The sequence below is a fragment of the Orcinus orca genome, chromosome 12 (genome assembly GCF_937001465.1).
Source record: "Orcinus orca chromosome 12, mOrcOrc1.1, whole genome shotgun sequence".
Lineage (NCBI taxonomy): Eukaryota > Metazoa > Chordata > Mammalia > Artiodactyla > Delphinidae > Orcinus > Orcinus orca.
Genome location: NC_064570.1, coordinates 20444670 through 20467609, shown reverse-complemented (window position 1 = coordinate 20467609; position 22940 = coordinate 20444670). Strand labels below are relative to the sequence as shown.

At 39.6% G+C, this 22940-nt stretch overlaps 2 long non-coding RNA genes across 5 annotated transcripts in view; one reads left to right on the top strand and one right to left on the bottom strand.

The window, feature by feature from the left end:
* Nucleotides 1-534: 534 nt before the first annotated feature.
* LOC117196581 (uncharacterized) overlaps nt 535-22940 on the bottom strand; it is a 28447-nt gene continuing 6041 nt past the window's right edge. Inside the window, exons 2-5 of one of the 4 annotated variants that reach the window (XR_004476824.2) lie at nt 20498-21188; nt 6935-7022; nt 4925-5001; nt 535-820 (exon numbers count right to left, since the gene is read on the bottom strand). This is a non-coding gene — a long non-coding RNA (uncharacterized LOC117196581). Of the gene's footprint in view, nt 7023-20497; nt 21189-22940 lie in introns of all 4 variants that reach the window. The other 3 variants (XR_007470405.1, XR_007470404.1, XR_007470406.1) reach the window with 3 other exon arrangements.
* LOC117196582 (uncharacterized) lies at nt 18669-19173 on the top strand. The gene is made up of 2 exons (XR_004476826.2): nt 18669-18829; nt 19073-19173. It is a non-coding gene; the product is annotated as an uncharacterized LOC117196582 (long non-coding RNA).

Genomic DNA, 22940 nt, shown 5'->3' with positions numbered 1-22940 from the left:
GCGCTGGCCCTTGTGGTCCACCCCTCTCAAGCCACTCACTGCTGTCGGCCAAATGATAGGAAAATCTCTTAGCTCTACCCAAAGGCAGGGATTTCTGGAGTGGAGATGGGGGAAACAGGAGGTGGGAATATAGGCCTGGGGGAAAGAGTAAAACGTGAACTATAGCAAAAGCCTCTTGGCGGCAGTGACAGAGCTCTCTGCCTTACTTTCTTCTCATCTTTCCCCCCTTCTTTTCCTCTGTGAGGCCGTCAGCATGGGTTTACAATGCCTGGGTAGTCTAGTCACTGGGAGAAGCAGAAGAGGCGTTTCTATACATGTGAGCCTGATGGGGGTGGTCATTTGTATTTAGAAGAAATTCTATGCATTGGGGACTGCCTGTATTTGGAAGATTCAAGAATTCTTAGTATTCTTTTCTCAACTTCTAGGCTGCATTGAGAAATTATTAGTCTCTATTAAGCCTTAAAACTTTCTAAAAGTGTATTTGGTGCCAAACTTTAGTAGAGTTGTATCAAAAACAAAACATCAAACCTGTACTAACATTGCAATGTAATTTTATTTATTTATTTTATTTATTTTTGGCTGTATTGGGTCTTCGTTGCTGTGCGTGGGCTTTCTCTAGTTGCGGCCAGCGGGGGCTACTCTTCGTTGCAGTGCGCGGGCTTCTCATTGCAGTGGCCTCTCTTGTTACAGAGCATGGGCTCTAGGCGCACGGGCTTCAGTAGTTGTGGCACACGGGCTTTGTTGCTCCGCGGGATGTGGGATCTTCCTGGACTAGGGCTCAAACCCATGTCCCCTGTATTGGCAGGTGGATTCTTAATCACTGTGCCACCAGGGAAGCCCACAATGTAATTCTGATAGGAACATTTTGTTATTTTCATAAGGCAGGATTGGGTAGAGCAGTTAAATTAAACTTAGCAATCATGTATTTTTTTTAAAGCAAAGATTAGTACATTAATTACATTAAAAGAAAGCACTTCTGCTTAACAAAATATACCATTAAAAAATAAAAATACAAGCCATAGACTGGGAGAAGATATTTGCAGCCTATGTAACCAATCAATAACAACAATAAAAAATTTGTTTCCAAATATATAAAGAACTTTTACAATTTAATTTTTTTTTTTTTTTTTTGGCAGTATGCGGGCCTCTCACTGTTGTGGCCTCTCCCGTTACGGAGCACAGGCTCCGGATGCGCAGGCTCAGCGGCCATGGCTCACGGGCCCAGCCGCTCCGTGGCATGTGGGATCTTCCCGGACCGGGGCATGAACCCGTGTCCCCTGCATCGGCAGGCGGACTCTCAACCACTGCGCCACCAGGGAAGCCCTACAATTTGGTTTTTTAAAAAGGTAGAAAATCCAATAGAAAAATAAATCATTTGATTATGCAATACACAATAGAGGAAATCCAAATGGATAATAAACATTAAAAAGTGTTTTTAACATAATTAGTAAACAGAGATATGTTAATCAGAACAATGAGATACCACTATATGCCCACCATTATTAGCAAACTATCAAAAGTTTTATAATACAACATATTGGTGAGGAATTCTAATTTTTGGTGGAAATGTACTGTAAATTGTACAGCCACTTTGGAAAACAGTTTGGTATTATCTAAATTGAGGCTATCCATACCCTATGTTCAAGCAGTTCCACTACTGGATGTATAGAAGTGGTTTTCAAAGTAGGGTCCCTGGATAAAGCAGCATCAGCAGCACCTGGGAACATGTTAGCAATGCAAATTCTTGGGCCCTAATCAGATCTACTGAATCAAAAACTTGGGAAATGGGGCCCAGAAATCTGCTTTAACATGTCCTCTAGATGATTCTGATGAAAACTAAATTTGAGAACCACTGACTTAGAGATTATTCTGTACATGTATACAGAACAACACATAAACGGAAAGTTCATAGCAGATTCCCAAATGGAAACAATCCAAATGTCCATTACTAGTAGAATGGTAAATTCATTTTTAACTTCGGACTAACTGAAGCATCTTTATATACTGAGGATTGAGAACAACTCAAGGGAAAAGATGAAGTTAAAAGAAAGGAGAATAATTTGATGGAATAAGTTGAAGGTCAGATAAAATCTAAATGGGAGGGTGTTATTTGAGGAGAAAAGAGGTGCTCCTTTGTTGAAGACTAGAGAAGGAATGCAGAAATGTCATTGAGGGGGTAAAGTAGGAGCATTTGAAGTTTATTCATACACGAGAGCCTTTATTTTATTATTAAAAATCAAGGTCATATGCAGAGAAAAAAGACAATTCACCTGGTTTAGTTCGGCCAGAATGATGAATTAAATGGAGGATATAATGAGACCCATCCCCCCTGCATCCTTTGAATTCTTGAGGGTGACACTAAACTCTGCCACTCCACTCCTGAGATGTAATATTGTTTTTGATTTACAGTCTTGGCTGAGAGGTGAGGGGGTGTAGTTTCAGGGACTTCTACTTGCCTTTCCTAGTACAATAACTCTTATTCTACAAGTCAAGGAACTAATATGAAGGTTCTGTAAAATCCTAATGTGTGTTCCAATTATACTTTCAAACACTGGGGAAATGATCTCTGTGTAGATCTGTGGATGAGTAGACATGTATGCCTGGCTAGGTCTCTATTAATACCTTGACCCTCACATACTCCTACTCTAACAAGGGTGTCAGAAGGTGCTTTGGGTCTCTGGATATTAACATCAACTCAGACTCTGTATCTAATAGTCCTTAAAAGAGCCATGTATTCCCCTGTCTCTAGTGCATGGCTACCCTAGTGCACAGCCATAAGACCCTTTGGGGAAGAACTGGGAGAATGAGTACTATATACACTTGCCACGGTGTTGCAGGGTCCTTCTTCATGTGGATCTAGCCTCTTTTTCAGACAATGGAGACGTTCTCTGGTGGGTTTGAAAATTGGCTCAGGCTTGAAAAATGGGCAAGGGATCATGACTTTCCATTGAGGCAGCTGATCATAGGCTTCTGCTCATCTATTCCTGGTCTCTTTTGATTATATATATTAAGCAATATCCTTGGTGGATGCACATCTATCTCACTCCTTAGAACACCTTCTTCTATTAAATATCTCCATAGATTCCTAGAGATCAGCCCCCTATCCACTCCATTCCAAACTTGCTGCCCATTAAGAACATTATACCCATGTTGATTTTGGTGGTAAAGGGCTACCATATGGCTTCTTCTCTTCTGGGAATCCTATCATCTCCATGGCTATTAGGGATCCTAGTTCTATAACAGAATCTTTCATCAATTCCAGCCTACAGAAGAGAGTCACCACTGAACTTCTTAATGACATCGATTCAGTGGGAACTCTGGAGCATTAATTGCACCTCAGAGTTGGTCCCTTCTTGAGACAGGGAGCTCAGTATTTAGTATCCCAGTGTTAGTCACTAGCTGTGGTCTGCACCAAGGGCAAGGCGGCTCCTATTCAATATGGGGCAATTCCCCGGAGAAGAAAGCACTTCTTCAAAAGTTGATAGCAGCCAATGCCTAGAGCAGCTGGGGGATGGATACAAGGATGTGATAAAAGTGATCTGGTGGGGGGGGGGGCAGATCCTGAAACTTCTGCACATTAGTTTCCTTTATAAAATAGGGATATCAATACTTAGTTCATGGATTTATTTGGGAAATAAAATGAAATTAAATGATAGGCAGCTTGAATCTAAGTGGAATTTGGACAAGCCAGGATGTCTGGGGAAAAGGGTTGACAAAGTCTGCCAGTAGCCTGTTTGCATGTAGATTAAAAAGCATTGTGGGAGAAGATTCAAATTGTGGTTGTTATTAAGATTCATTTGGTCATTTACTCCCTGACAAACATTTAGGGCTCTTCATTCACGTGTCAGCACTCTGCTAGGCTGTGGATGTTCTGACTGGTTTAAATGTGTGGAAGTTGGGGAGGTGACCTATCGGAAGTCCTTTCCTCTCTGTCTTGGAGCTGAGAAGCCCTGGGACATGAATCAGGCATGATGAGCCTGCCCAAGTCGGAGACCTGCAAAGACTGGGGGCAATAAGGAAAAACAAATGGGTATTTTACTAAAATCTCTAATATACTGGAAACAAGGAGCACAACTTAGGGACTCATCTAACAAAGTCTTGCATGTGAATGGGGGTGGGGATCAGGGCAGCTACTTCCCACTTCACAGCAGAAGATCAACAGCTTTGTCATCTTAAGGGCTTCACTGCCTCCAGTGTGATGGTAGACAACTGTGCTGGGAAGACTTGTCAATAGATAGCACTGTGACTCTGCAGGACTGTGGCAGCAGGTGACAGGTGTGGACATGCGTGAGTACATGTGTGAACCCTCTGGGAACTCTCAGAAATTCTCCAGGCCCCCTCCTCAGCTTCAGGTTGATGAAGCCTGGGGAAGCTTGGTTACAGCTCTAGCCTGTCGAGAACATTCAGCTGGGTGTGCAAAGCTTTACTCCCATTATTCCACCCATTATTCCATTCATCCTCCCCAATTCAGTGTCGTAAACTCGAGCCCCTATGTCACCAAGGAGGCACCCTAAATACACATTTTAATTACTGTCAGTTTAAGGAACACTCTAGCTCCCAGACACACCCTCCCAAATTCTTTCATTTAATGATAAACTCTCTGTCAAAATCTGTTTTTTTTTAATTAAATTCCAAAATGGCAACTATTTATTCAAAGTGAGTAGAGGAACCAAAAACCTAGAGTATCTAGTGTTCAAAACTAACCTTTGCGAAAAGATACTGGTTTGTTGTTTTTGTAATGCTTTGTTTTGTACCTAGATGATTCCATGAGTCACTGGCTGAATGATTTGTCTTTTCTTTTGTTTTCCCCTGCCCTAGAAAGATAACTGACTTTCCTTGTATCAAAAAATGACTCAACATTGGATAGAATTAGAGCTAAAAATATTAGCCTTATGGTTTATTTTCATTCCATCCATATACTTACCTAAGCCTTCTTTTCTAGCTTAGGATTCTGCTGGAGTGATGTGTAATCCTGAGCTCTGACGGGTGTCCCAGTCCTCCCTTAAAACCAAGGTAATACAAGTGCATGAAATAGTTTTAATCAGATCAGAAACAAGAACTATGGCCACAAAAAGAAGTCAGATGTGGGATAGACAGAGGGACAAATAACATAAAATTACAAAAGGGTTAATATGAAATCCCATTTCTTAGGAAGAGGTGTCCTTATAAAGCCAATGTGGGGTTTATTTTCAAATAATTTATTAATCTTAAATTTGGAGTTTGTTTATTTTAACAAATATAGCCATATTTTTCCTGTCTTAACCTATTAAAGAGCCAACATGGCCAACATGGACAAATGATTAATATGAAATAGAATTTGTAGTCCTATTTTAACATACAGACAATTCAACGTTGAAACTATTTTCATTTCAACTCTCTGTCACAAAAAAATTAGTAGCACTCAAAACTATAATTTTCTTTTCTTCCTATTTCTGAATAGGCCTGAGAGATTAAAATAGAAAGTTAAGTAACATAAGTGACCTACTAAATGACCTAGCAAGTGTTTGACTGAGATAAGTTATAACACTTATGCTAAAAATTGAAAAACTGTCACTTCCCTGTTAGAGCTGAAAATAGCTCTTACTAGTTGTTCTTCCCGATGCAAATCCATATTCAGCTTTGTATTATTAACACAAATCACTCAAAACAATTTCAAATGAGCACATATAGACTTAGACAGAATTAATACTGGATTGTTGATAAAGCCTTTAATCCAATTTGAATGAGTGCCTCATCCAAAGTGAGCTGCTTGAGGTTTTTCTCCTTCTTTCTGTAAATTTAGTGCTTATATACCAATCTCATTTAATGAATATGTATTATGCAGCTCTTAGGTAAAAATTCAGAGATTAGGTGTTCCCAGTACTACAAAGGTGAGGAACATGTAGTGGGTACTATGTAATTTACAATATAATTGTTGCTACGAATATGAACATTTTACAATTTATTATAAAGGAATGCAGCATAAAAACAGCAACTATTCAGAGAACTGGTAGGTTATTTTTAGTAGAAGTGGTGAAAAATGACTTTATAAAGAAATATAATTTGGAAGAGGTTTGGATGTCTGTGCAGCATTTCAAAAGTTGGTGCTGGGCTTTTAGGAGATCATTCTGGTGGAAGGTCTGTCATGGGAAAAACCATAGAGAATGGAAAGGTCATGGTATATTCAGAGAATGGCCAGTTGAAAGGGATAAAGTAGGGTAGGGAAGAAGAGGGAGAACAAGTTGAAATGGTATTATGAAGGATTTTAATACTGTGTTCAGTAAAAGCGTTTGGACCTAATATGTAAGTAATAGGGACCCATTGAAGATTATGGGACAAGATAATAATTTAATTAAATCTTTGTTTATTTTTTAATTTTTTCTTGCGGTACGCGGGCCTCTCACTTGCTGCAGCCTCTCCCGCCGCAGAGCACAGGCTCCGGACGCACAGGCTCAGCGGCCATGGCTCACGGGCCTCGCCGCTCCGCGGCATGTGGGATCTTCCCGGACCGGGGCACGAACCCGTGTCCCCTGCATCGGCAGGTGGACTCTCAACCACTGCACCACCAGGGAAGCCCACATGGTACTTTTGTTATAGCAGCCTGAACAGAATAAGACATAGGAACATAATGACTAGAACCGGAGCAGTCATGCTCTTGGGCCATGAGGTAAGCTCAAACATGGAAGCCAAGCATGGTAGAGCAACAAGATAGAAGGAACCCGAGTCCCTGACATCCTGGCTCTACATGTGAGAACTGGAATACTTATCTCTAGAACTTCATATGAGAGAAATAAACTTCTGTCTTGTTTTAGCCATCGTTATTGGGGCTTTCTGTCATTCATAGCTGGCCATAATCCTAAATACAGCACCCCATCCATGAGCTGTGAAGAGCCACAAAAAGTTTTAAGCAGAGGAATGAAATTATGAATATAATCTACTGTAGAAGGTTGCTCACCATATCTTGAAAGAACTGGAGAGATGAAAAACTCCGGGCAGAGACACACCTTGGAAGGCTACGTCAGCAAATCTGGTTTGAGATGGACCTGGACAGCAGTGGGTTAGCGGGAATGAAAGGCTAAATGTGATGTCATTCCCTGAATATACCCACAGCCCTCTCACAGCTCCCACATTTTTGCTCTTGCTATGCCTTCGGATTAGAAAGACTTTACCTTCAAGACCTAGTCCCATGACATTGTCTTCAACATTCTCAAGTAGAGTTTTGTTTTTCCATAAAAGTTTGCCTGCTTATTTATTTGTTCATGCTAATAGTGCTCTTTCAAACTCTTTCTTGTTGAAACTCCTTTGCCTTGCAGACAAGGCTCTCCAGGAGCTAGCAATCATGGAGTATTTACTATGTGCCAGGCAGTGTATTAAGCCCTTTATATGCATGATCTCAGTGAATCCTCAGTACATCTCTATGAGTAGAATAGCCTGTCTCTAAGAACACTCCAAGATTCCCCACAAAGCAACCTCTCTCTCCTGGTTATCCTACATACACAAGCGGATGTGTTGTTTCTGCCCTGGAGCTTTTCAGGAGGCCTCTGGGGAGATGGCTGTCCCTAGAGATGGAAGCTCCCAGAAAAGAGAATGTCAGAGTGGTCAACACCTATTGTCTTCTGCTTTCTGTACTAGCTACAATTCCTCAACAACAAATAAACTCTATGCCCGCTGATCCAGTGACTCAACATTTATTGAGTACCTACTTTGGAATTTATATTCTACAGTTTATTTTGGTGAAGGAAATAAAAAACAACACAGTTTAATTTCATATTATTTTACCATAGACTAGTCAGTTATTCTAATACCACTTGCTGAGGTATATATTTCCCTCTCTGATCTGAAATAGCACATTAAAAAAATTCCTCGTAAAAGAATTTCATATATGTGTGTGTTTATCTGGACTTTGCACACTCAAATTTAGTATTTATTCCTGGGGATGACCTTGTAATTGTGTTTTTCTTTTAGCTTTTTGTTTTGAAATAATTATAGACTCACAGGAAGTTGCACAGATAGCACAGAGTTCCATGTACCCTCCCCACTTTGGTGACATCTTACATAACTGCACAACATCAACACCAGGAAATTGATGTTGGTAACTTGCTGTTAACTATACTTATTTGATTTTTCACCATTTAAAAAAATTTCAGGCACTGTTGATATGTGTGTGTCTATAGTTCTATGCAATTTTATTTCATATACAGATTCATGCTACCACCACCACAATCAAGATACAGAGTGATTCCATGAACAAACTCTTGGTATTTGCACCCACCTCTCACCTTCCCCCAACCCACCATTCTCATCCCTGTCCCCTAGCAACCACTAATGTCTCCATCTCTATCATCTTATCGTTTTGAGAATGCCTTATAAATGGAATCACACCGTATGTAACTTTTTAGCAGTCCCATTTTCCACTGAGCATAATGCCCTTGAGGTCTATACAGGTGGCTGCCTGTATCAACAGTTCATTTCTTTTTATTACCAAGTAGTATTACATTGTATGGATGTAAGTTTGTTCAACCATTCATCCGTTGAAGAACAGTTGGGTGGTTTGTAGTATTTTGTTATATTATGAATAAAGGTGCTATGAACATCCACATATAGATTTCTGTATGACTATAAGTTTTCATTTCTCTGGGATAAAAGAGTGTGACTGCTCGATTATATGGTAAGTGCATATTTTCTTTTGTAAAACATTGCCAAATGCTTTTCCGGAGTACCTATACCATTTTACATTCCCACCAGCAATGTATGAGAAAGTCAGTTTCTCTGTATCCTTGCTAGCATTTAGCATTATCACTACTTTTTCCGTTTTTTGAAAAATTGTGATACAATTCACATACCATAAAAATCACCCTTTTAAAGCATACAATTCAGTGGGTTTTCACATATGCACCATCACCACTATCTAATGCCAGAACATTTTAATCATACCTGAAAGAACCCCTGTGCCCATTAGCAGTTATTACCCACTCCCCACCCCTCCCCCCAGCCCCTGGCAACCACCAGTCCACTTTGTGTCTCTATAGACTTGCCTATTCTAGACACTTCATATAAATGGAATCAATATGTGGTCTTTTGTGGTAACACTATTTTTAATTTTAGTAGTTCTAATAGGTGTGTAGTGTTATCTAATTGTAGTTTTAATTTGTATTTCCTTAATGGTTAATGATGTTGAACATCTTTTCACGTGCTTATCGGCATTCCTTATTTCTTTCTGGTGAAATATTTTTTTCATGCCTTTTGTTTGCTCTATAACTGGATTATTTACTATTGAGTTTTGAGAGTTTTTTAGATATTCTAGGTATCAGGCCTTTGTTAGATACTGTATATGGCTTGCAAATCCTCTCCAAGTTTGCAGTTTGTCTTTTCATCCTCTTTGCAAGGTCTTCCATAGCACAAAAGTTTTTCTTTTTTTTTAAAATTTATTTATTTTATTTTTGGCTGTGTTTGGTCTTCGTTGCTGCACACGGGCTTTCTCTAGCTGTGGCGAGCGGAGCTACTCTTCGTTGCGGTGTGCGGCTTCTTACTGTGGTGGCTTCTCTTGTCGCGAAGCACGGGCTCTAGGCGCACGGGCTTCAGTAGTCACAGCATGCAGGCTCAGTAGTTGTGGCTCGTAGGCTCTAAAGCACAGGCTCAGTAGTTGTGGCGCATGGGCTTAGTTGCTCCACGGCATGTGGGATCTTCCCGGACCAGGGATCGAACCCTTGTACCCTGCATTGGCAGGCAGATTCTCAACCACTGTGCCCAGGGAAGCCCCAAAAGTTTTAAATTCTGGAAATTTATTAATGTCTTCCTTAATGATCATACTTCTGGTGTTATGTCTAAGAACTTGCCTAGCTAGCCCTGCTCCAAAGAATACACAAAAACAAAAAGCACATAATAATCAACCTATTGAAAGTTAGTGATATAGAGGAAAACCTTAAAAGGAACTTAGAAAAAACGTACATTAAATATAGACTTTAAAGTGCTGAAAGAGAAGGTACAAAAGGAATTATTGATATTTTAATTTCATGAATATATATATGAATATGTGTGTATACATATACACACAGGGGGTCAACCTTACACAGTTGGATTGCTGGTTAAGCAGACTCTGCAAGGCTGATACTGCCTATCTGGATACTGAAGTCCAGATAGGCAGACAGGAAAGGAATATGGGCATAAAGTGAGGGAGAGTAAGAGCAAGTACCCCAGAAGGGTTTTAAACACTTTGTTTAATGGAGAATATATCCGGCTAGGCCCCAGCAGAAAACAATTTCCTTCCAGGCAGGATTTAGATGAGAATCTATTAAGTTTACATAAGTGAAGACAGGTGAAGAGAACCAGGAAGGAAACTTGAGGCATCCAGAACCGGCAGGAAGGCTTTCCTTCTCCGGAGCTGCAAGCAGGCCCCAGGCTCCACGGGAGCCACAGTGATCAGGGACACTGTTACTGCCAGAACCTCGGTGTCACCTGGAAGGGAGTGGAGAAGAAATATTCTGTCTGGTCTCATCCTGCCTTTGGAACTCCTGGGGAATCAAAGAAGCAGATAGAATGGCTGAAAATGAACCTGGGAGGACACACAGAGAATAGCTAGCACAGTGAACGATATCTAATTCAGCCAAACTTCCTAACATTTTACCAAAGAGCCTGAAATAGTTATAATGGTAAATATATAGTACAGAGTTTACATTTTCTGTGAAACTTGTTCTTTTCCACTGGTGTTGAAACATATTCATCATCATCTTGACAAATGCCATTAATTTTCATTTTCCCTCAAATGGAACATTGCCCTAAAAATAATTTTCATAGGAAAGACGGACTCAACTCTCAATAAAAGTGATTTATGGAAATCTGCCATGTTCTCACTCGGCTATTCAGATTTTCTCCATGCAGTCAACTTTCTTAAGTGTTCTGAGCCACAGTAACTCATGGTCAGGCATTGAAATGCAATTCAACTATTACAAAGATGAAAGTGTATGATGGGTTAATACATCATTCAAGTAATAACATAAGAAAGCAAGCAGCTCAATAAAGTCAAAGCACTCTATGCACTTAGTTTGAAAAGTGGTGGATTTAACTCATAAAGTCAATGCCGTAACAAAACACCTCTCAAGTACACTCTAACCTTGAGTATAAGTTTAAAAAGTCAAGCATTACTCTCTGGCTCTTTCTTTGGAATATAATTGGCACTCACCCTTTCTTCCTTCCTCCCTTCCTCCTTTCTTCCCTCCTTCCCTCTCTTCCCTTCTGTCTCTATTTTCAAGCACTTTTATGTACACTGTCTTATTTAATCCCGAATAGAGGTATTATCCCATAACGTAGATGATAAAACTGAAGCCCAGGAACTTTGAATAACTTGCCCACTGTATCTAGCTAGGGAAGGTACAACCCAAAATTGAAAGCAGATAATTTGCTTCCAAAATTCCCTACTTTAATTAAAATACTTTGTAATATTTTAAAACACCATTTACCTGCCTGCTGACTCTGTAACCTATACTTTCTGTGACCTGTCATCTTAAAAATCAGTCTTCTAGCTTCACTCTTATGATCGCCCTGCTTTGCTAGATGGCTGTGTTAATATGGCCTCACAGAAAAGCTTAAAAAAATTTTTTTAAACTTCTTTGTAAATTTATCAGTTCTACAGTGACTTTCTTAAAAAACTTCAAGCGTGAATAGTGACCTTTAAAAGCCACTCTAGGTCAAGAGATAATAACTTCGCTATAGGAACAGAAGTCATCAAATGCACCTGAAACGTACATAACCAGCTCCTAAATCAACCCGAAAGAGGTGTCTTGCCAAAAGTCTGTTTGTCTATTTAATCTTCAACAAGTAGTGGAGAATGCAGGGTAGAGGGTAGGGTTTCTCAGACACTTATTTTCAGGAAAATCTACTCTCATTCACCACTTTCTCTCCATTCACAATATAATACTAATAGTATTTATTGAGTACTTACTTCTTGCCAAGCATTCTTCTCAGATCTTTACATAGTAAACTCACTTAATCATCATATGGATCCTATGAGGTAGGTGCCCTTATAATCTTGATTTTACAAATAAAGAAGCAAGCAGAGGGATGTGAGTAACTTGGTCCAGCTAGTACTGGCAGAGCCCAGGTGGTCTGACTCTTATACTCTGCATCTTACTGCCCTCCAGCCCAGGCCTTCATCAGGTCCCACTTAGATGTACTCCCATCCACCTGTGACCGTCTTCCAGAACAGGAGCCATCTGTTCTAGTAGAGTGCTCAGTACTATAAACGCTCGGCAAAATTTATTGAGTGATTGATGAATGACAGGAAGGAAGGAAGGTAGGAAGGAAGGAAGGACAGAAGGAAGGAAGGAAAGAAGGGTGAAAGAATATACAAACAGGGGTTCAGAAAGGTCAGAAAAAGAAGGATTCTTTTAGAGTAGGTGGAGTAAGAAGAACAGGTTACATCAAGGAGTCTTGAATTTCAATAAGCAAAGATAAAGAAAAGGGAATTTAGGTGGACAGTTATATAAATAATTATATAAAGAAATTGGAAATTACATAAAGAACTTGGAAAGCCTGAAGATGCATTCAGAGAACAGCAAGTTGCATAAATTGGCAGCGACTTAGTCTTGGGCTGCACGAGGGGAATGCAGGGGGAGGTATGATCAGGTAAGTTGAGGCTAGTTTGTTGAATGTTTTAAATGGCAGGCTGGAGGGATTGCTGCATAAAGAATTGGAAGCCGCTGGAGGAGTCTGAAGGAAGAGGAGAGAGGATGACAGTCTCAAGACTGCACTAGGGAAGCTAAAATGGCATAAAATTTCAGAGAGGGTGTGACTTTGCTTCAGCCAGTCTGGTGGCATAACCAAACCAATTCCACCATAAATTAAACTGTCTCCTTGAGGCTCTTTGTCCCACACAGGTAATGTGAATTCCGACTTCAAATTTCTATGACTATCAACTTTATGCAAATTCTCAGGGTGATTTTTTTTCCTCCCCACATCTTGGGTCACATTTAGACAGAGGTAAGACCCAGATTGAGACAAGATGGCGGGCTTTCAATGAGGAGCTGTCAGGGGATGAAAATTGGTGTGACTAGAAGCAGATTGTAAAGGCAGTCTCTATCAACATTTTTTCCACTCCATCTGATAAGCATCTTGATTCTTTATGGCAGCAGCAGCAATAAAATAGGTAATATCAAACAGAACTATCTTGAAACATTTATTTCTAATCCAAAATGGAGCTTTATACAGTGTTTGTTATAAATCTACATATTCTTCTCTTCCAGATGACTATAAATGCAAAGCAGAGCTTCCTTTGACACTTTCAACAATGAATAGATTCACCCAGGCAGAAAATCAATAAGGAAAAATTGGAGTTAGTCTGCATGTTAGACCAGATGGGCTTAACAGATATTTATAGAACATTCCATTCAACAGCAGAATAAACCCTTTCTCCAGTACACATGGAAATTTCTCCAGGATAGATCATATATTAGGCCACAAAACACCCCTTAATAAATTTAAGAAGATTGAGATCATATCAAGCATATTTTTTTACTACAATGGTATGAAACTAGAAATTGACTACAAGAAGAAAACTGGAAAATCCACAAATATGTGGAGATTGAACAATGCCACTGAACAACTAATGGGTCAAAGAAGAAGTCAAAAGAGAAAATTTAAAATATCTTGAGATAAATGAAAATGGAAGCACAACATCCCCAAACATATATAATACAGCAAAGCAGTTCTAACAGGGAAGTCCACAGCAATAAATGACTATATTAAGAATAAATAAAGACTCAAATAAACAACCTTCCTCTACACATCAAGGAACTAGAAAAAGAAGAATAAAATAAGTCCAAAGTTACCAGAAGGAAATATGAAATATCAGAATGGAAATAAAAGAAATAGAGAATAATGACAGTAGAAAAAAATCAGTGAATCTAAGAGCTGTTTTTTTTTCTTTTTTAATAAAGAGAAACAAAACTGACAAACTTTTATCTAAACCCACCGAGAAAAAAAAAAAAGAGAGAGGACGCAAATAAATAAAATTAGAATTGAAAGAGGAGACATTACAACTGATACCATAGAAATACAAAAGGTTATAAGAGGTCACTAGGAACTATTATATATGAACAAATTGGACAACCTAGGAGAAATGGAAAATTCCTAGAAACATACAACTTACTAAGACTGAATCATGAAGAAATAGAAAATCTGAACTGTTCCATTACTAATAAGGAGATTGGATCAGTAATTTAAAAACCTCCCAACAAACAAAAGCCCAGGCCCAGATGGCTTCACCGGTGAGTTCTACCAAATATTTAAAGAAGAATTAATACCAATCCTCTCTAACTCTTCCAAAAACTAGAAGAGGAAGGAACACTTCCAAACTCACCTTACGAGGCCAGCATTACCCTAATACGAAATACAGGCAAGAGCACTACAAGAAAAGAAAATTACAGGCCAATATTCCTGATAAACATAGATGCAAAAATCCTCAACAAATATTAGCAAACCAAATTCACTAATACAGTAAAAGGATCGTACACAATCAAGTGGGATTTATTCCAGGGATGCAAGGATCGTTCAACATCTGTAAATCAATCAATGCGATACATCACAATAACAAAATGAAGGATAAAAATCATATAATCATTTCAGTAGATGCAGAAAAAGCATTTGACAAAATTCAACATCCATTCATGATAAAATCTCTCAACAAACTGGGTATAGAGGAAATGTACCTCAACATAATAAAAACCACATACAACAAGCCGGCAGCTGACATCATGCTCAATGGTGAAAAGCTGAAAGCTCTTCCTCTAAGATCAGGAACAGGACAAAGATGCCCACTCTTGTCACTTTTATTTGATATACTACTGGAAGCCCTAGCCAGAGAAACCGGGCAAGAAAAAGAAACAAAAGTCATCCAAATCAGAAAGGAAGAAGAAAAATTTTCTCTACTTGTGGATGATACGTTATAAATAGAAAACTATAAATACTCCATCAAAAAAAACTGTTAGAGCTAACAAATGAATTCAGTAAAGGTAGAGGATACAAAATTAATATACAAAAATCAGTTGTGTTCCTATACACTAGGAACAAACTATTAAAAAGAGAAATTAGGAAAATAATCCTATTTACAATTGCATCAAAAAGAATAATATACCTAGGAAAAAATTTAACCAAGGAGGTGAATATACTTGTCGGCCAATCCTAACACTTTTGCCCATTCTGACTGATTGATTTTCAATCAATTGAAAATTGAAAGAAATTGAAGAAGACATAAATAAATGAAAAGGTATTCTGTGCTCATGAACTAGAAGAATCAATGTTGTTAAAATATCCATACACCCAAAGCAGTTTGATAGGTATTCAATGCAATCTCTATCAAAATTCCAACGGCATTTTCACAGAAACAGTATGGTATTGGACATAAATACAGACACATAGATCAATGGAATAGAATAGAGAGCCCAGAAATAAACTCATGCATATATGGTCAATTAATTTTCCACAAAGGAGCCAAGAATATACAATGGGAAAAGGACAGTCTCCTTAATAAATGGTGTTAGGAAAACTGGACAGCCAAATGCAAAAGAATGAAACTAGACCTCTATCCTACACCATACACAAAAATCAACTCAAAATGGATTAAACACTTGATCATAAGACCTGAAACCATACGAGTCCTAGAAGAAAACATAGGGGTAAACTCCTTGACACTGGCAATGATTTTTTGGATTGGACACCAAAGCAAAGGCAACAAAGGCAGAAATAAACCAATGAGACTACATCAAATAAAAAGCTTCTGCACAGCAAAGGAACCCATCATCAAAATGAAAAGTTAATTTACCGAATGAGAGAATATATTTGCAAATCATATATCTTGATAAGGGGTTAATGTCCAAAATATGTAAAGGACTCATATAACTCAAAAGCAAAAAACCAATCAGATTTTTAAATGGGCAGAGGAACTGAATAGACATTTCTCCAAAGAAGACATACAAATGGTCAACAGTACATGAAAAAGTGCTCAACATCACTAATCATCAGGGAAATGCAAATCAAAAACAAAATGAGTTATCACCTCACCTGTTAGAAAGGCTATCATCAAAAAGACAAGAGATAAAAACTGTTGGTGAGAATGAGGAGAAAAGAGTACTTTTGTGCACTGTTGGTGGGAATGTAAATTGGTGCAGCCACTATGGAAGACAGTATGGAAGTTCCACCTCAAATTAAACAGAACTACTGTATGACCCAGCAATCCCAATTCTGGATATAAATCCAAAGGAAATGAAAACAAGATATCAAAGATATATCTTCACTCCCATGTTCACTGCAGTATTATTCACAATGATCAGGATATGGAAACAACCTAAGTGCCCATCAACAGATAAATGGGTAAGGAATATATGTTATACATAAACACCTATCTATCTACCTACCTATCTATATTTATATAATAAATATAAACAATACATAAAGTACATATGTAATATGATTTAGCCATGAGAAAGAAAGAAATCCTGCCATTTGCAACAACATGGATGGACCTTGAGGGCATTATGCTAAGTGAAGTAAGCCAGACACAGAAAGGCAATTACTTCATCATATCACTTATATGTGGAATCTTTAAAATAAATCAAACATATGGGACTTCCCTGGTGGCACAGTGGTTAAGAATCCACCTGCCAATGCAAGGGACACGGGTTCTATCCCTGGTCTGGGAAGATCCCACATGCTGCGGAGCAACTGAGCCTGTGTGCCACAACTACTGCAGCCTGCGTACCCTAGAGCCCGCGCCGCAACTACTGAGCCCGTGTGCTGCAACTACTGAAACCTGTACGCCTAGAGCCCGTGCTCCGCAACAGGAGAAGCCACCGCAATGAGAAGCCTGCGCACCTCAACGAAGAGTAGCCCCCACTCACTGCAACTAGAGAAAGCCCATGCACAGCAACTAAGATCCAGCACAGCCAAAATAAATTTTTTTTAATTTAAAAAAAGAAAAGTCGAACATAGAAACAGAGATTAGAAAAGTGGTTGTCAGAATCTGCAGGCTGGGGGAAATAAGGAAAGTTTGGTAAAAGGTTACAGACTTTCAGCTATGAGATGAATAAGGTCTGAGGATTTAATGTAAAACGTGGTGACCATAGCTGATAACACTGTACAGTTGACCCTTGTACAGCATGGGTTTGAACTGCATGGTTCCACTTACACACATATTGTTTTTTCAATTAAATGCATACTACACGGTCTGTGGTTTGTTGAATACTTGGATGTGAAACTGCGGTTACAGAAGCCTGACTATAAAGTTATACTCCGATTTTCTACTGTGTGGGAGGTTGACACCCCTAGCCACCATATTTTTCAAGGGTCAACTGCATTATATAATTGAAATTTGCTAAGAGAATAGAACTTAAATGTTCTCACCAAAAAAAAAAAGGATAAATATGTGAGGTGATGGATGTGTTAATTAACTAGATGGTGGGAATCCTTTCACAATGTATACATATATCAAATCACCACCATGTATACTTTAAATTGCTTACAATTTTATTTGTCAATTATACCTCAATAAAGCTGAAAAAAATCATCAAGCTGGCTTAATGATTCAAGATGAATGTATAGTTTAAAAGGAAAAATCAGGGACTTCCCTGGTGGTTCAGTGGTTAAGACTGCACTCCCAATGCAGGGGGCCTGGGTTCCATCCCTGGTCAGGAACTAGATCGCACATACCGCAACTAAAGGAGCCCACATGCTGCAAGACCCGAACGTGGCAACGAATATCCTGCGTGCTGCAACTAAGACCCAGCACAGCCAAATAAATAAATATTAAAAAAATGAAATAAAAGGAAAAATAATAGCCATGATAAGGAGGATCATTCAAATGAGCATTGTCTTCAAAATAAAGACAGCCATATAGATAAGTGAAATACAAAAAACCCCAATGCCCTTTTCTACTTTTGGAACAAACATTTGTGGTTTTGCTTCATCAAAAAAAAACATCAAGGGCTTCCCTGGTGGCACAGTGGTTAACAATCTGCCTGCCAATGCAGTGGACACAGGTTTGAGCCCTGGTCTGGGAAGATCCCTCAGGCCGCAGAGTGGCTGAGCCTGTACACCACAACAACTGAGCCTGCGCTCTAGAACCCGCGAGCCACAACTACTGAGCACACGTGCCACAACTACTGAAGCCCATGTGCCTAGAGCCCGTGCTCTGCAACAAGAGAAGCCACCGCAATGAGAAGCCCGTGCACCGCAATGAAGAGCAGCCCCCGCTTGCAGCAACTAGAGAAAGCCCATGCGCAGCAACGAAGACCCAACGCAGCCAAATATTTAAAAAAATACAAAAAAGTACATTAAATCAATGCTGTTTATTTTAATATTATTAACTTTATACTTGTAATGTGTGGGTTGGTTTGGGTTTTATAGTTTTTTTAAAGAGTCTGTAGTCATAAGGAATTTGTACCATGTTTATATGTTACCTTGCATTTATATTATGTTTGGGTAATTTGTCAACACTGGGTGCCATATATTCTTCCTTGAAGAGGAGTGTACTCATTACTTAGGCTGGAGAAATGATGTACTATGACCATGAAAGAAATAAGGCGTGAATAGATTATGTTCAGCACTCATATCTGCATTGTAATCAATTATGAATTTTGATTTGCACGGGGGCATGTGTTTTAAATGTTTCTTTGTGACTAGGGATGTTGAGTTGTGTCAAAAGTTCCTGTTTCATAATTGACCTTTGCCACCATCAACTTATAGAAAATAGGGTTTCAAGAAGTCAGATGGAGTGGCCTGCTTTCAACACCCAGAGCTAGTGATGCAGGACCAGGTCAGCTCCTACCAAGGATTCCTGCTCACACTGGGACACGTAAGTAAGGTAAGGAGCTGTGGACCTGAGGGGAACATCTGTCAGCTTCTCCAAAGTCTTCTCAACAAGATCATCATCCCAAGAGCAGGTATCCTCAAGGAAAGACTGTGCATTGAATCTATGAGTTCACTTCTCAGACTTCAAGCTATTTTCACTGTATCACTTTTTACTAAGTTCATCTTAAAAATACTCATCTTTTGAAACACTTTTTTTTTTTGTGGTACCAATATTGTATTTTTACATTTTCTTTAGGGTCATGAAAGAATGCTGGTTGTGGTCCATGAACTCACAGAAATTATAAACCATCTTTGAGGAAAGAATCAGTCCACCTGAAGAGTGTGTTAAAGGGAAAAATAAGACAAATAAAGACATGGAGCTGCAGCAAGGGGACAAAATGGATGAAGAGGACAAAGAGAAGAAAACCACATATTTTTGCTGTAGAAACATGTAGTTTCTAAATGGATAGCACAACTTAAGTAAGGCTTTTTGCTGTAGAAACATAGTTTCTAAATGGATAGCACAAATTCTTCTAAATGAACAAAATATGGATGTAAAAATACTTAGTCTGTGAAAACTACACTTTTGAGAACTAATTTAATTACTCAAATTCAAAACCAGTATTTAAAGGCTTATGACTAAATATTACCTTGTTTGTTACATTCTGGCTTGGCTTGTTTGTTACATTCTGCTTACGCTTTTTTTGTTTCACTTTTATCAGTTCTGCAGACAGGACTATGGTGCAAAAAAGGGTTTACCAGAAGTGAGTATTGAGCAACAGTCTCATCTTAAAATACTTTTGCAAGTTGTTATGCAAAATCAGTTGCAGAAAAATTATTGAGCTATTAAACAGATCAATTATGCTATCTGCAGTCGAGATTTGTTTAGCCCGTTCTCTTTCACAGAGAATGTTCTATTTGTATGCATAGAGTAGCCAATACATGCTAAATGTCAGGCCTCTTACAACAAGTATGCCAATATAGCAGAGGAAAGTTTTCATTTAATTTGCATTAAAATAGAAATACAATGGTGTCATTTCAGGAACTGTAAAATTTAACTAATACCAAAACAGTACAATTTCCACCCTCATTTTCTATCCCCTCTTGTGTACCATGCACAGAAAAACAAGCTTTACTAAACAAGAGATTTGCTTTTCTATGAGAGCTACCTGTTGCATTTTTTTCTTTTCTTTTCTTTTTTTTTTTTTTAGTAATTTTTCTAAGCTTACTTAGATTTTGACATTGCTCTTTGAATGCAGGAGACACGATGAAATAAATTATTTGCTTTGGAAAGTTCTTATTTTTTGTTTTTTCTGTGGTCTTTGAGTTGCTCTTGGATGCTTTACTGGTAGTTAAGAACATAGACTTGGGCTTCCCTGGTGGCGCAGTGGTTGAGAGTCCGCCTGCGGATGCAGGGGACACGGGTTCATGCCCCGGTCCGCGAGGGTCCCACATGCCGCGGAGCGGCTGCGCCCTTGAGCCATGGCCGCTGAGCCTGCGCGTCCGGAGCCTGTGCTCCGCAATGGGAGAGGCCGCGGCAGTAAACATAGACTTTTGTGTTGGACACTAGGATTTGAATCTAGGGTCCTTTGCTTGCTGGTGCTGCGACAGTGGACAGGAGAGTCCTTTTTTTTTATATATATATATATATATATACATACATATACATTTATTTACTTACTTTTGGCTGCGTTGGGTCTTCATTGCTGCGTGGGTTTTCTCTACTTGTGGCGAGCGGAGTCTACTCTTCGTTGTGGTGCACGGGCTTATCGCGGTGGCTCCTCTTGTTGCGGAGCACAGTCTCTAAGCACGTGGGCTTCAGTAGTTGTGGCTCGTGGGCTCTAGAGCGCAGGCTCAGTAGTTGTGGCGCACGGGCTTAGTTGCTTTGTGGCGTGTGGGATCTTCCCAGACCAGGGCGCGAACCCGTGTCCCCTGCATTGGCAGGCGAATTCTTAACTACTGTGCCACCAGCGAAGCCCTGGACAGCAGACTTGAAGGCTCATTTCCTCCCCTGTCAAATGGGGTTGAGTTGTGCGTACCTCATACATTTGTGATGCAGATGATAAGTGTTGGTTATCTTTGATATAGGTATTAGCATTATGGGGTTTATTATTTTTAATGATCTGTTATTTTCTAATAATTAATTGTACATTTAAATCTCGAGCTTCAAAGGTGTCAATCTAGGGGCTTCCCTGGTGGCTCAGTGGTTGAGACTCCGCCTGCCGATGCAGGGGACACGGGTTCGTGCCCTGGTCCGGGAAGATCCCACATGCCGTGGAGCGGCTGGGCCCGTGAGCCATGGCCACTGAGCCTGCGCTTCCGGAGCCTGTGCTCCGCAACGGGAGAGGCCACAACAGTGAGAAGCCCGCGTACTGAAAAAAAAAAAAAAGAAGGTGTCAATCTGTTCGGGCTACATGCTATACAAAAATAGACTAGGTGGCTTGAAAGCAACAGAAATTTATTTCTCACAGTTTTGGAGGCTGGGAAGTCTAAGATCACGGTACCGACAAATTTGGTATTTGGTGAGAGCCCACTTCCTGGTGCATAGACGGCTATCTTCTTTCTATGTCCTCACACAGCAGAAGGGGCGAGAGAGCTCTCTGGGGCCTCTTTTATGAGGGCACGAATCCCATTCTTGGGGGCTCCATCTTCATGACTGAATCACCTCCCAAGGCTCCACCTCCCAACACCATCACATTGGGATTAGGTTTTAACATATGAATTTCAGGGAAACATTCAGTGTATAGAAAGGGTTAGAAACTGTGTTCTCTGGTAAGCTGTGTATATTGAGTAATGATGGCTTGTTTGAAGTACTGAGGTACGATTTCCTCACATACCTTTAAAGAGCTTATTAGATATTGGGATATCTGAAATGTTAAAAATTTACCTATTTACTTTATAAAATCTTATTTCTATATTTTCATAAATTACATTTTATGTAGAGAAGCTATATGCAAAAAGATTTGTCTGTGAATCTGAGAATATTTTTCTAGTCTGAGTGTACTAGAGAAAAATTTATATCATATGACATACAACATTGTTTCTTCAAAAAGCTAACCAGTGGATTTAAATAAGAAGATGAAAATATCATCAGGGAACATTTTCGTAGACTGTAGGTATAAACATAACAAAGCACGGATTTGGACACTACGTTCTAGCTACCATTTAAGAATGCTGTATTGGGGCTTCCCTGGTGGCACAGAGGTTGAGAGTCCGCCTGCCGATGCAGGGGACATGGGTTCGTGCCCCGGTCCGGGAGGATCCCACATGCCGCAGAGCGGCTGGGCCCATGAGCCATGGCCGCTGAGCCTGTGCGTCCGGAGCCTGTGCTCCGCAACGAAAGAGGCCACAACAGTGAGAAGCCCGCAATTCAAGGAAGGTTTATAAATAAAGGTACTATTATAAAGGTGTAGGCACAGTGGGAACTGTAGGGACCTCTGGGCTGTCATAACACAGCCCTGAGAATCCTGGTAGAGAGTGGTATCTGGAACGAAGGGAGAGGGAATCACATAGAACAGATCACCTTAGAGGAACGGTGAGCTTATGCTGAGGGACACAGAGATCCCTTCTGTTTCGAATAAATTCCCTGACCTCATCCCCTGCTTCTGCTCTCCTGCAAGAGTTTCCTATTAGCCAAACCCAAGGGAAGCAAAGAGCGCAAGAGCCTGTTAGAATAATCCTTTCAGATCAACCTCCCAGGGTTGAGAGCAGGATAGAGGGTAGTAGAAAGTGGATCTGAAGGGGCAAACAGAAGATATCTGCACACATGCTGACATTATAAAATCTAGAATTCATTTTTTCTTGTTATATTAATTGGTGGCAAGTATTCATAAAATAGAGTTGAAGTTTTATAAACATGCAATAGACAAGAACCTTATAGGAATTTTAAAGCTACTTTTTCAACAGTGGGATTAAAGAACATAACTTAAATTCCATGTTCTGTTTAAAAAAAGAAAGTCTTTTTAAGCTATATCAATGCTAGAGACATATTCCTAAATTTTGTTATGCCTGCCTGCCACCCTCTAAAAATGCTCTCTCAGTACCCTGAGCTTCCCCAAGTTCTGCTCGGGGCTTACTTTGGTCATTCACTCACTCATCATCTAACAAATATTTATTGAGAGTCT